Source organism: Aethalodelphis obliquidens, unplaced genomic scaffold, assembly GCF_003676395.1.
Source record: "Aethalodelphis obliquidens isolate GAN/ISIS:26980383/991018 unplaced genomic scaffold, ASM367639v1 scaffold4, whole genome shotgun sequence".
Taxonomy (NCBI): domain Eukaryota; kingdom Metazoa; phylum Chordata; class Mammalia; order Artiodactyla; family Delphinidae; genus Aethalodelphis; species Aethalodelphis obliquidens.
Genome location: NW_020837948.1, coordinates 56,382,141 through 56,395,390, shown reverse-complemented (window position 1 = coordinate 56,395,390; position 13,250 = coordinate 56,382,141).

Genomic DNA, 13,250 nt, shown 5'->3' with positions numbered 1-13,250 from the left:
GGGCAAGCTGCTTCTAAAATTTGTAAGGAAGGACAAAGGAAATAAAATACATTGTGAGACACTGTTAGGAACTGAGAAGGATACTCACAATTTTTTAAATTGAACATTATAGTACCTGATCTCAAGGAAGTTATAGTAGACTTTAGATTAGCACTGAGGAGATTCCTGCATGTTAGTAAGAAGTAAATGAAGGGTAACAGACGATGACATACAAATTAGTACTGAGTAAACTCAAGGAGTAAGTTTTAATGGAATCTTATTTTAAAATCATCAGAGTTCTCGAGATTGGTTACACAACAATGTGAAGGAACTTAACACTACTGCACTGTACATTTCAAAATGGCTCAGATAGTTAAGTATTATATTATGTGTACTTTACCACAATAAAAAATAAAAATAGGCAATGACATCATCAGCATGGCAGAATAAAGAGTTTTCTAACGTCTTTCCCCCAAAGAACAGTGACTCAGACAATCACCCATGGAGGAGAGTACCTTTGTGGAAGTCTGGGAGTCCAGCAGAGAAGCTCCAGTATACTGCTGAAGCAAAAAAAAAAATCCAAGATTGAATACATACAAGAGGGTAAAATACTGACGTGTGCTGTGCAACTAGGGGCTGGGGAGTGGCTGGGAGGACAGCACCAGGAACATGGATCCTATTAACTGCTCCACAAACTTGATCAGGAAGCCTGCCAAGGAGCCGCTGGGAAGGCCTCACCTGTAGATCCCCCAACTGGCCGAAAGGCCCTCCCAATGCTCCACACACCTCACTCACACCTCATGACTGGCTATCTACATATGTCCCTGATGGTGGTGGGAGCCTTTTTAGTGATAATGTACAGAAAGCCAGCCTGACTGCAGGATTGGGAGAAAGCACACAAACTTGAACAATCAGCATTGCCCTAGAGAAAGTAAACAGAACACTGATAGCACACAGCCTGGCTTTGCAGGATAGAGCATGGCATACAATCTGAAAAATCCCCCCAACCCAAGAGGAAACAAGTGTGAAGCACAAGTATACAGAGCAAGGGTCTGGGAAAGCTGTCCTCCAGAAACGAAGGAAAAATAAAGACTTTCCCATTCATGCAAAGTCTGAGGGAGTTCATCACCACTATATCTGCCTTACCAAAAATGCTGAAAGGAGTTCTTCAAGTTGAAATGAAACAGGAAATTAGTTTTCGTAATTTCACTAATTAGTAACAGAAAAACAGAGAAAAGTATAAAACACACTGGTAAAGATAAATATATAGTCAAATTCAGCACACTACTGTAATATGGTAGTGTGTTAATCACTTGACTCTAAACAAAAGACAAAAGTACTAAAAACAACTATAGCTATTATAATTTGTTAATGGAAGCATAATATAAAATGATGTAAATTGTGACACCAGAAACAAAATGTGGGGGTAGTAAAAGGGTAAAGTTCTGTGTGCTGTTGAAGTTAAGTTATTATCAGTTTAAAAAAGACTGTTATACCTATAGGATGTTTTATGTAAGCCTCATGGTAACCACAAAACAAAAACCTACAGTAGATACACAATGATAAAGAGAAGGAAATCAAAGAAAAAGATGTATGGAAAATCACAAAGACAGCAAAAAGGAAGAAAGGAAAAGGCATTTGTAAGTTCTTTCCTATCAATAATTACTTTAAATGTAAATGGACTAAGTTCTCCACTCGAAAGGCATAGAGTGGCTAAACAGATTTTTAGGAAACAAACAAACGCAAGTATATTCAGCCAACAGAAGACTCACTTCAGCTTTAAAGACACACAGACTCAAAGTGAAGACAGAAAAAGATAGTCAATGCAACAGGAAGCCAAAAGAGAGCAAGAGTAGTCATACTTATATCAGATGAAACAGGTTTTAAGTCAAAAACTAACAAGAGACAAAGAAGGTCATTATATAATAATAAAGGGATCAATTCATCAAGAGGATATAACAATTATGAATATGTATGCACACAAATTGGAGAACTTAAATATATTAAGCAAATACTAACAGATCTTAAGGGAGAAATTATACAACTATACATACAATAACAGTAAGGGATTTCAATACCCCACTTTCAACACGTCATCCAGTTAACAAATCAACAAGGAAACACTGGACCTGAATTATAGTTTATCAATAGGCATAACAGACATATACAGAACATTCCATCCAACAGCAGTTGAATACACATTCTTCTCAAGTGTACACAAAACATTCTCCAGGATAGATCATACGTTAGGTCACAAAACAAGTCTTGGCAAATTTAACACTGAAATTGCAAATATGATTAAAATCATACCAAGTGGGTTTCCCAGGTGGCACAGTGGTTAAGAATCCGCCTGCAAACTCAGGGGACATGGGTTCGAGCCCTGGTCCGGGAAAATCCCACATGCCATGGATCAACTAAGTCCACGCGTCACTACTGAGCCTGCACTATAGAGCCCACGAGCCACAACTACTGAGCCCGCGTAGCACGCACCTAGAGCCCAGGCTCTGCAACAAGCTACCGCATTGAGAAGACTGTGCACCACAACGAAGAGTATCCCCCACTCAATGTAACTAGAGAAAGCCTGTGCACAGCAACAAAGACCCAATGCAGCCATAAATAAATTAAATAAATAAATAAGTAAATAGATTTATATTAAAAATAGAATCTGCCTGCCAATGAAGGGGACACGGGTTTGAGCACTGGTCTGGGAAGATCCCACATGCCGTGGAGCAAGTAAGCCTGTGCGCCACAACTACTGAACCTGCACTCTAGAGCCCCCGAGCCACAATTACTGAGCCCATGTGCCGCAATTACTGAAGTCTGCGTACCTAGAGCCCATGCTCCATAAGACAAGCCACCACAATGAGAAGCCCACGCACCACAACAAAGAGTAGCACCCGCTCACCGCAAGTAGAGAAAGTCATGCACAGCAATGAAGAACCAAAGCAGCCAAAAATAAATAAATTTTTTTTTAAAAAAAGTCATACCTGGTTTCCCTGGTGGCGCAGTGGTTGAGAGTCTGCCTGCTGATGCAGGGGACACGGGTTCGTGCCCCTGTCCGGGAAGATCCCACATGCCGCAGAGTGGCTGGGCCCGTGAACCATGGCCGCTGAGCCTGCGCATCCAGAGCCTATGCTCCGCAATGGGAGAGGCCACAATAGTGAGAGGCCCGCGTACTGAAAAAAAAAAAAAAAAAATCATACTAAGTATCTTTTCTGACCACGATACTATGAAACTAGAAACAAGAACAGGATATAAACTGCAAACTTCACAAATATGTGGAAATTAAACAACACACACCTGAATAAAAAATAGGTCAACAAAGAAAGCAAAAATGAAATTTAAAAATATCTGGAAGCAAATGAAAAAACAAGCATCAAACCAAAACTTATGAAATGGAGCAAAAGCTGTTCTAAAAGGGAACTTTATAGTAGTAAACACAAATATTTAAAAAAGAAAGATGATGATACTATAAAGCTACAGTAATCAAAACAGTATGGTACTGGTGCAAAGGCAGACTTATAGATCAATGGAACAGGATAGAAAGCCCAGAAATAAACCCATGCACCTACAATTAATCTATGGCAAACAAGGTGAGAATATACAATGGAGAAAAAGACAGGCTCTTCAATAAGTGGTACTAGGAAAACTAGACAGCTACATGTAAAAGAATGAAATTAGAATATTCTCTAACACCATACACAAAAAATAAACTCAAAATGGATTAAAGACCTAAATGTAAGACCAGAAACTATAAAACTCTTAGAAGAAAACAGAACACTCTTTGACATAAATCGCAGCAATATATTTTTGGATCCACCTCCTCGATCAATGAAAATAAAAACAAAAATAAACAAATGGGACTGAATTAAACTTAAAAGCTTTTGCACAGCAAAGGAAACCATAAACAAAACAAAAAAAACCCTACAAATTGGGAGAAAATACTTGCAAATGATGCAATAAACAAGGGATTAACCTCCAAAATATACAAGCAGCTCATACAGCTCAATATCAAAACAAACAAACAAACAAACAACCACAAACACTGCAATTAAAAAATGGGCAGAAGATCTAAACAGACATTTATCCAGGAAGACATACAGATGGCCAAAAAGCATGTGAAAAGATGCTCAACATTGCTAATGATTACAGAAATGTAAATCAAAACTACAATGAGGTATCACCTCACAACTGTCAGAACAGCCACATAAAAAGTCTACAGGCACAGTGGTTAAGAATCTGCCTGCCAATGCAGGGGACTCGGGTTCGAGCCCTGGTCTAGGAAGATCCCACATGCCACGGAACAACTAAGCCCGTGAGCCACAACTACTGAGCCTGTGCTCTAGAGCCCGTGAGCCACAACTACTGAGCCCACGTGCCACAACTACTGAAGCCCATGCACCTAGAGCCCGTGCTCTGCAATGAGAAGCCACTTCAATGAGAAGCCTGCACACCTCAACAAACAGTAACCCCTGCTCGCTACAATTAAAGAAAGCCCACACGCAGCAAAGAAGACCCAACACAGCCAAAAATAATTTAATTAATTTTAAAAAATTATTTTTAAAAGTCTACAAACAATAAATGCTGGAGAGGCTGTGGAGAAAAGGGAACACTCTTACACTGTTGGTGGGAATGTAAACTGGTACAGCCACTATGTTAAACAGTATGGAGGTTCCTTAAAAAACAAAAAATACAGTTACCATATGATCCAGCAATCCCACTCCTGGGCACATATCGGGAGAAAATTCTAACTCGAAAAGACACATGCACCCCAATGTTCAGAGCAGCACTATTTACAACAGCCAAGACATGGAAGCAACCTAAATATCCATCGACAGATGAATGGATAAAGAAGATGTGGTACATATTATACAATGGAATATTACTCAGCCATAAAAAAAGAATGAGACAGTGCCATTTGCAGCTACATTGATGCAACTAGAGATTATCATATTAAACGAATTAAGTCAGAGAAAGACAAATATCATATGATATCACTTATACGTGGAATCTACAAAAAGGATACAAATGAACTTATTTACAAAACAGAAACAAACTCACAGACTTAGAAAACAAACTTATAGTTAGCAAAGAGGAAAGGTGGTGGGGGAAGGACAAATTAGGAGGCTGGGATTAACATATATACACTATGATACATAAAACAGATAATTAACGAGGGCCTACTGTATAGCACAGGGAACTCTACTCAGTACTCTGTAATAACCTGTACGGGAAAAGAATCTGTAAAAAGAATAGATATAAGTATATATATAACTAAATCACTTTGCTGTACACCTGAAACTTAACAACAACACTGTAAATCAACTACACCCCAATATAAAATAAAAATTTTAAAAAAAGAAAAAAAGATCTCAAATAAACAGCCTAACTTTATACCTCAAAGAACTAGACAAAAAAAGAATAAACTAAGCCCAAATTTAGTAAAAGGAAGGAAATAACAAAGATAGAACAGAGATTAATGAAACAGAGACCAGAAAAACAATAGAAAAGATCTATGTAACTAAGAGTTGGTTTTTGGAAAAGAAACAAAATTAACAACCTTTATCTAGACTAATAAAAAAATAGGAGTCACAGAAAATCAGAAGTAAAAGAGAAACTATTAAAATTGATACCACATTAATACAAAGGATCACAAGAGACTGCTATGAACAATTATATGCCAACAAATTGGATAATCTAGAATAAATAGGAAAAGTCCTAGAAACCTCCCAACAAAGAAAAGCCCAGGACCAAATGGTTTCACTGGTGAATTCTATCTAAGAGTTGAAGAAAAATTGATAGCAATCTTTCTCAAACTCTTCCAAAAAACTGAAGAGGAGGGAACATTCGCAAACTCATTTTATGAGGTCGGCATCACCCTGACACCAAAGCCAGATAAAGTCACTGCAAGAAAACTACAGACCAGCATCCCTGATTGCCACAGATGCAAAAATTCTCATCAAAATATTAACAAACCAAATTCAACAGCACAATAAAAGGAACACACACCATGATCAAGTGGGAATTCTTCCAAGGATGCAAGGATGGTTCAACGTTCACAAATCAATAAATGTGATATGCCACATTAATAGAATGAGTGATAAAACTCATACAATCATCTCAATAAATGTAGAAAAGCACTTGACACAATTCAACATTCTTTCATGATAAAAACTCTCAACAGTATTAGAAGTCCTAGCCAGAGCAATTAGGCAAGAAAAAAAAATAAACAAAAGGCATCCAAATTGGAAAGAAAATAATAGAACTGTCAATACCCACAGAAAACATGATTTCATATATAGAAAACCCTAAAGACTCCACCAAAAACTATTAGAAATAATAAATGAATAAGGAAAGCTGCAAGAAACCAATACACAAAAATCTGTTGTTTCTATATACTAACAATGAGTTATTAGAAAGAGAAATTAAGAAACAATCCCATTTATAACAAAAAGAATAAAACACCTAGTAATACATTTAACCAAGGAGGTGAAAGACTTATACACTGAAAACTATGAGACTTTGTTGAAAGAAACAGAAGACAAAAATAAATGGAAAGATATTCTGTGCTCATGGATCGGAAGAATTAACACTGTTAAAGTGTCCATATTGCCTAAAGCAATCTAGAGATTCAATGCAATTCCTATAAAAATCCTAAAGACATTTTTCACAGAAATGGAACAAAAAATTATAAAATGTATATGGAACCACAGAAGACCCTGAAGAACAAAAGCAACCTGAAAAAAAGAGCAAAGCTGAAAGTATCACACACCTTGATCTCAAACTATATGGCAAAACCATAGTAATCAAAATATAATGGTTTTATATATAGATCAATGGAACAGAACTGAGAGCCCAGAAATAAACTCATGCCTACATGGATGATTCATTTACAACAAAGAACATACAATGGAGAAGAAACAGTCTCTTCAATAAGTGGTGTTGGGGGGACTTCCGTGGCACTCCAGTGGTTAAGACACTGCACTTCCATTTCAGGGAGCGCAGGTTCAATCCCTGGTCAAGGAACTAAGATCTCGCATGCTGTGTGGTGCGCCAAAAAAGAAAAGAAAGAAAGAAAAAATGGTGTTGGGAAAACTGGAAAGCTTCATGCAAAAAAAAAAAGATAGACCACTATCTCAGAACATATACACAAAAATTAACTCAAAATGGGTTAAAGACATGAAGTAAGACCTGAAACTATAAAGCTCCTAGAAGAAAACATAGACAGTATGCTCTTTGACATCACTCTTAGTAATATCTTTCTAGATATGTGTGATGTTGGAAAAGCTGGACAGCCGCATGTAAATCAATGAAGTTAGAACACTCCCTCACAACATACACAAAAATAAACTAAAAGTGTCTTAAAGGCTTAAATATAAGACAGGACACCATAAAAACTCCTAGAAGAGAACATAGGCAAAACATTCTCTGACATAAATCGTACCAATGTTTTCATAGGTCAGTCTCCCAAGGCAATAGAAATAAAAGCAAAAATAAACAAATGGGACCTAATCAAACTTTCAAGCTTTTGCACAGCAAAGGAAACTATCAACAAGATGAAAAGAAAACCTATGGAATGGGAGAAAGTATTTGCAAACGATGCAACTGACAAGGTATTAATATCCAAAATACACAAACAGCTCTTACAGCTCAATATCAAAAAAAAAAAAATCAAAAAATAGGCATAAGACCTAAATAGACATTTCTCCAAAGAAGATATAGAGATAGCCAACAGGCACATGAAAAGATGCTTAACATCTCTAATGATAAGAGCAATGCAAATCAAAACTATAATAAGGTACCACATCACACTGGTCAGAATGGTTATCATCAAACGAATAAACAAAATATGGTATATCCATTAAAATAGAATATTGCTCAGACATAAAAGGAAATTAAGTACTGATACATGCTACAACACGGATGAACCTTGAAAACATTATGCTAAGTTGAAAGAAGTCGGTCACAAAAAAACTACATACATACCACATAATTCCATTCATATGAAAGTCCAGAATAGAGAAATTTATAGAGACAGAAAGTAGGTTAGCGATTGCTTAGGGCTGGGGGAAGGGGGTCAGAGCAACGGTAACTAAAAGATACAAAGTTTATTCTCGAGGTGATAAAAACATTCTAAAATTGACTGTGGTAACAGTTGCATGTATCTGTAAAGATATTAAAAAGCATTGAATTGTACACTTTAAATGGGTTAATATATGTGATTTGTATCTCAATAAAGCTATTTTTAAAATTCAAGTCATTAAGATATCTATTGGCTACCTGAAGTTGTCACTGAATCTTGCTACTCTGCCAACATAAGAAAGTGAGTCTCTAATAGAACCTCCTGAGAAACTTCCCCTTCATATCTCACTGATCAGGACTGGGTCTGTTTCCCCTTTCTAACCCTATCACTAGTATGGGACTGGCATCACCAGACTGGATCACGATTTACCCCATGGGAGATGGGTCAATTCCTAAATAAAATTAAGGTTCTGCCAAAAACAGTGAAGAAAATGGCTGGGGCATAAGACATCAGTAATGTTTGCCATGCACTTACTTAGCATTTTCAGGTTTCAATCTCTTTCCACTACCCTAATTTTTCCTCATAACCACCTGTGAAGTTGGCAGGAAAAATAGCTTCATTTAACAGATAATGAAACTAAGTCTCAAAGATGTGAAGTAACTTAATCATGGTTACACTGCCTGTTAAGCGATGGAGCTAGGATTCAAACCCAGGTTTTTCTGACTCAAGACTTTAAATTAAAATTTTAAAAACCAAACCCCTACTAATTAGGATTTACACTAAACAAAGCATCACTTATAACTTTTAGAACTTCCCACTGAAAGATCCTTTAGGTCACAATTCTTATTTAAAGCTCTTACTTTCCCCTCCAACAAACACAACCAGTTAGTTCATTTTCTCCAGCTGACCTCTTTTCAACACGCTCCATTGCATCAATATATCCTGTGCTCTCATTCAAACAAGGAATTGTTCAGCTAAGGGTGTTGCATTCCCACTAAAGAGTCCATTGTATATTTTATGGAATTAAGCAGAATGCAGCAGAATTTTAAATTGAGTTCTCAGTCTCTATCTCTAATGGCTTTTCATTCATAATTACAGTGTTTGTAATGAGTGTATTGGTGATGACAGAAATCCACCATAAGGTATTCCACTGTCTGCATTAGTTTCAGACTCTTATTTAATGACTTATTAATCAACCATAGTCAGTCAATAGTATATCATATTAATTCTCTGAACAACACAAGCAAAGAATTTTTATTTTCTCTCCATGTAACCCATGGAGCAATCTTTAACAATATGAATCTGTTCAAACATCCATCCACAGTTCCATTACAACTGCAGTTCTATTAGTAAAGGTCAGCTTAGGTTAGTTCACTGTCAGCAGCTAGAAAGTGCAAGAAGAGATGAGCTTAATTGCTTTATTGTTACTATCACTGTAATTGTTTAGAATTCTGGTACATAAAACTTCTGAGATACTAAATCTCCATTTAGGTTACCAACAAGCATTACTTAAGTTTGGATTCTTACCCAGAAGCCATCCTAATTATTAATACTACAGATAAGCACATTTAAGACACTTCATAAATCAGTAATACATAATGTATATTATACTTACTTTACCACCTATTCCACTTTTACCATCCTTAGGGATTTAAGCAGTTAATCAATCAATGAATACAATATTCCATTGCACATACACAGCCAGTAACTATTGATACAGAACAACAGTATTATGCCTTTAGCAAGACTGAAGGGGGAAAAACTAAAATGAATTTATAATTTTGCTAGTTTAGTTGTTTATCTAGAACAGTGATTCCCAACTTTGCTGCACACTAGAATTACCTGAAAAGTTTTTAAAATATATTGATGCTTGTATCCCATCCAGAATCTGATGTAACTGGCATAGGGAGCAGCTTGGGCATCAGATTTTTTGATATTCCCCAAAAGACTACAATATGAACCTAAAGTTAAGAAAAGCGAAGGTTTGTAATTGTGTGTATGTCTGTGTATCTGTGTGTGTGAGTGTGCATGTTGGGAGCTGTTAAGATGAGAGGGAGAACAAGTAGAAGTCTTTGGGACATAAAACTGGGGTGGAGACCTCAACTTCCCTAGTAGCAGAATGGGTTTTTAAATTCTGAAAATAGAAATCAGTAATTAATATATAAATACATTATCATATTGAACACTCACATATAATATTCTTACTAGATGCCAAGCCCTGTTTCTAGCCCTCAGGGAATCTTAAGTAGCAGTGGATACTTTCTGATTAAGACAGAATAAAAAGGCTTATGCTTTTTCGTACTTGACTGCAGCCTGAAGGCCAAATTTAAATAATTATGAGGGCTTCCCTGGTGGCGCAGTGGTTGAGAGCCCGGCTGCCGATGCAGAGGACACAGGTTCGTGCCCCGGTCCGGGAAGATCCCACATGCCACGGAGCGGCTGGGCCCATGAGCCATGGCCGCTGAGCCTGTGCGTCCGGAGCCTGTGCTCCACAACAGGAGAGGCCACAACAGTGAGAGGCCCGCGTACCGCAAAAAAATAAATAAATAATAATTATGCTTTTATTCCAAAGATGCTAGCTAAAACACTCTTAAGTCTCTGTCATATTTTCAGTATACATGGATTTGTTCCACCTCTATATTCTTGGAGTGAGCAACTACATGTGAACTACATGGCATATGTACTTCTCTACATTTTCTTCTGCTGTCCCCTGTTTAAGGAAATCTTATAAAGATTCCTGATCTTAATTCATAGATTCCAGTGTCTTATTACTGCTTGGCACTCTACAGATCTATGCATCTGCCAGTGATAACCTGAATTCTTCACTGGCATTGCCTTTCTTATGTTGCTAGTGGTCAGCATTCACCATATAACTAAATTAGCTCTCAAAATCTGTAATGCAACCTCCTTCCTTCAAGATTAGAAAATAACAGCAGAAAAATTCATAGCTGTCTAGACACACTGCCATAGCCACAGATCCTGATCCTGCCCCTTTTTCCAATTAACAAAACGTTTCCCTGGGAACTAAATTACTATTCCCCATTCATCCCTCTGCTTCCTTCCTCCTTGCATTCAGTGAAGGTATAAAAAGTATTTTGCAAACGATAACAGAGATGACATAAAGAAGTTGCCCAGTTTTTCCAAACTAGTCCTTTAAAAGGGCTACTTATGCTTTTTTCCTTCATAAAAACTTAAACATACTTTAACAGAACAATTTCCAAACACTGTTAATCATTTCCACATAGTATTTGCCAGATTTTACATATGGTTTTTAAATGTTCACGAGCCTAGTTCATTTTTCTAGCTCCTTTGATTAGGAAAGACCCTCTGAATGATAGAAAACCTTCCCCTCTCCACTATTAAACTCCTTTGCACACGCCCACAGAAACCTTTCTTCATCAAGGATTGCTTAATCAAACATTTTTCTTTATTTTGTTCTACAAAAGCTTTTTTTTCTTTCTTGTACTGTAAGAGTCAAAGCTTCCCGACATGTGTTATGCTATTAGTTTTATATGTTAATATAATGGAAAAATAGCTTTTTTTTAAAAAATTTCATAAAAGTAATTATAGCACCATGTAGAAAATTGAGAAAATTTATGAGGGGGAAAAAATCACATAATCCTACCATCATTTAAATCATTCTTAGCATTTTGATGTACTCCTTCCAGTCTTTTTTTCTGCACACTACTGCCCATAATCACACTGTAGATTCATTTTTGTACCCTGTGTTTTCCAGTTACTACAACCTAAACATTTTCCATGTTATTACTACATAATGTTTCTATCCATTCTCCTGGTTAACATCTTCCCATTCTGCAGATCTCAATTCAAAGGTCACATCTTTAATGATGCCTATCCTCTTTTTTATAATAAATTTATTTATTTTATTTATTTTATTTTTGGCTGCATTTGGTCTTCGTTGCTGTGTGCAGGCTTTTCTCTAGTTGTGGCAAGCGGAAGCTACTCTTCGTTGCAGTGCATGGGCTTCTCAATGTGGTGGTTTCTCTTGTTGTGGAGCATGGGCTCTAGATGTGTGGGCTTCAGTAGTTGTGGCACATGGGCTCAGTAATTGTGGCTCATGGGCTCTAGAGCACAGGCTCATTAGTTGTGGTGCACAGGCTTAGCTGCTCCAAAGCATGTGGGATCTTCCCAGACCAGGGCTCAAACCCGTGTCCCCTGCATTGGCAGGCAGATTCTTAACCACTGCGCCAGCACAGAAGCCCTAATGATGCCTATCTTAACACCTCAGTCTACTACGTCACGTTATGTTATTTGCTTTCACAGAACCATGTTCCTTTCCTACATAGCACTAACCATAATGTAACTATTTCTTTTTTTTATTTTAATTTTTTGGTCACGCCACATGAGGCATGCGGGATGCGGGATCTTAGTTCCCCAACCAGAGATCAAAACCATGCTCCCTGCAGTGGAAGTGTGGAGTCTTAACCACTGGACCACAAGGGAAGTCCCCATAGTGTAATTATTTCATCATCTGTCTTTCCCACAAGACTATAAGCTCCAAGAGAACCAAGACCATGTCTGTCTATTTTGCCCATCATTGTACAACGTGAACAAACCCTGTAATGTAGCAGACATTCACATTCAACAAATATTTATTGACATGGCACTGTGTGCCAACAAATATAACCTGTTGAATAAGTAATCCTCATTTTCAATGGTCATTTGACAATTTGTCGGATATATACTATCATATATCATTTAACCAATCCCTATTGTTGGGCATTTAGATCATCTACAATCTGTCACCATTATTAATAATGCCTCAATGAGTATCTTTGTGTGCATAACATTTTCAGTGTTTACAATTATTTCCCTAGAACACTTTCCCAGGAACAGTTGGATCAAAAGGCAAACACATTCTTATGGCACCTAACACATATTTACAAAATGTTTTCCAATTTATGTTGCCACAAGCAATAACTTGGTGTACCAATTGCTTTTTTTTTTGTTTGTTTGTTTGTTTGTTTGTTTTTTTGTTTTTGCGTTACGCGGGCCTCTCACTGTTGTGGCCTCTCCCGCTGCGGAGCACAGGCTCCAGACGCGCAGGCTCAGCGGCCATGGCTCACGGGCCCAGCCGCTCCGCGGCATGTGGGATCCTCTCGGACCGGAGCACGAACCCGCGTCCCCTGCATCGGCAGGCGGACTCTCAACCACTGCGCCACCAGGGAAGCCCCCAATTACCTTTTTTAAAAAGGTTTTTGTTAAGTTACTAATAGATACAGGATAT